The 2,222-nt window shown below is 30.1% G+C and overlaps 1 non-coding gene across 1 annotated transcript; it reads right to left on the bottom strand.

Annotated features, from left to right (window-relative positions):
* Positions 1–1,576: 1,576 nt before the first annotated feature.
* LOC125996868 (small nucleolar RNA SNORA22) lies at positions 1,577–1,706 on the bottom strand. The gene has a single exon (XR_007491531.1). It is a non-coding gene; the product is annotated as a small nucleolar RNA SNORA22 (small nucleolar RNA).
* Between the last annotated feature and the right edge of the window lie 516 nt (positions 1,707–2,222).

Raw genomic sequence — 2,222 nt, forward strand, 5'->3', positions numbered from 1 at the left:
GGCAGGCGGAAATTGGAGGTGCCCCAGTATAGGCTTGCACCCATGGTTAGGGCACAAAGGTCGACTTGCAAGACCGGCCAAGGGATGGAGGTAGAGAGGATGGAGGTTGTTGGTGGCATCGGTGGGCATCCAAGGCAGCTAGGCAGAGTGTCTAATTCAGCATTGTCAAAGGTGGAGTCAGTTAGAAACAGGTTTGCAGGAATGGCGTCTAGCAGGAGGTTTATAAGAAAACAGCTTGGCAGAAGGCAAAATGGTTACTTCATATAAAAATTAAGAATTTGCAGAAAACATTAGCAATTTACATTACACTAGTTATTTTTGAATACCACGGGAATGCTATTTGACCTCTGTTAGACTTTGGCATAAAAGAAAATTTATAATTAACAATTGCTAATTAAAAAAAATTTTTTAAACTGAATATAAAGGATTTTTCTTAAACTTCTAGTTATTATGTTAAAGCTGGATGCTATTTTTTAGCCATAAATACATATTCTATAGGCTTGAACTTACACATAGCAGGAAAGCCAGGTGACTGCAAAGTCCAGAAATTCTCCAGGGAAAAGTTATCCCCGATGGCCATTGAGAAATCTGGGGTTTGCCATCCCTCACACTTTCCGCCATGTTCTTAGAAGGACAAAGCTAGCTTAATACATAATTTTTAACACATGATTTTTAATTGTAAGATGCCAGTTTGTGAACTGACCAGACTGAACCAGGTTGAAAAAATTAATTGAAATTTAAAAAATGGATAAGGCTTTAAAAATTGTATTATTATAAAATGTAGAGATAACAAATAAACAGACAAAACAAAACAACACTAAACACAACATTTTACACTTGTGGCCACTTTCATTCATCACAACAGACACATAAACAGACAAAAGGATTGATTTAAGACTTATTTATAAAAAATTGACAAGCGCTTTTAAATATTTAGCTAACATGTTTGTGAGAAGAAGAGAAAAAAAATTTTGTAGAAAAACTTTTTTAGTTTTGAGAAGTACTTAATGTAGATGGAGTGGAACTTTGCTGAAAATAAATTTTAAGGTTTAGATTTAACACAAAACATTTTTAAAACAATTTTAATTTGAAGTTTAAAACATTAAGTAAAATGGTTAATGAGCACTGTAGAAGGAGTCTCTACTTGGAAGTATGAAATGATTTGCTGTAAATGAATAGGTTTTCTTTAAATTGGTTTTGCAGTAGAACAGTAAGACAGCTGCAATAAAGTGTTAAAATTTTTATGATTAAACACAATAGCATGAACTATGATTATTAAAGGTATAAAAACTGATTTTTTAAAAAACAAACAACTGTTTTTACTATGAAGACTTTAAGTGAATAATTTGTAAAAAATATTATATACTAAATTAACTAAATGCTTAGATTATTATAAAATATAGTTAAAGACATCTGATACATTTACACACTTAGAACTTAAGACTAAAATTATATTTAATACTAGTTAATTTGCTTATAAAGTTTAGTTACTTTTATATATTACTTATAAAATTATATATAATATATTTTTCATTTATATTATTTTTTTACTGCGACACAAATATACAGATTTGTATAATGTGCTGATATTTTGAATGCACTTAAAATAATAGTTCTTTCAATGCAGAAATAAAGAACAACCATTGCTGTAGCACAAAGTTAAAACTAAGGGTACTATAAAGCACACCTAGGTGTTCACTGTGCATTAAATTAACTATATTGTTTAAAAAGGCTAACCACATTATTTTTCACATAATTTTGTAAATACTTTAAAAATTAAAATAAAACTTTTAATAGAAATATAAGATTTAAATTTAACACTTTTGTGTTCGTTTGGATTTTAAAACACAAAGAAGTTTTTCTTTTACCAATATTTTGTTATCTGTAAAGTGACAGAATTATGACCTTGCTTTAAAATTTTCTGAGAGGCATGAAAAAAAAAAGTTTATTGCTCTTATCTTTCTGTTGCTTTTTAATGTTTTAATAATTACTTTACACCACTTAATGCACTAAACCTAATAACACATATTTGACGAAGTGTAGGGCTGACAAGGTGAAGCAGAGTCTTTCACTGATAGCTCGGGGAGGGGCTAGCACAGTTAACAGCAGGAAGGCTAGAGGCAAATTATTTACAGTTAGCAGGGTGTAATGATATAGAGAAAAAAAAAGCAATCTTTTAAGATTAATTACTAATTTATTGGAATTAGAGGGAGTGGCAACCG

Source organism: Suncus etruscus, chromosome 18 (assembly GCF_024139225.1).
Source record: "Suncus etruscus isolate mSunEtr1 chromosome 18, mSunEtr1.pri.cur, whole genome shotgun sequence".
Classification (NCBI taxonomy): Eukaryota; Metazoa; Chordata; class Mammalia; order Eulipotyphla; family Soricidae; genus Suncus; species Suncus etruscus.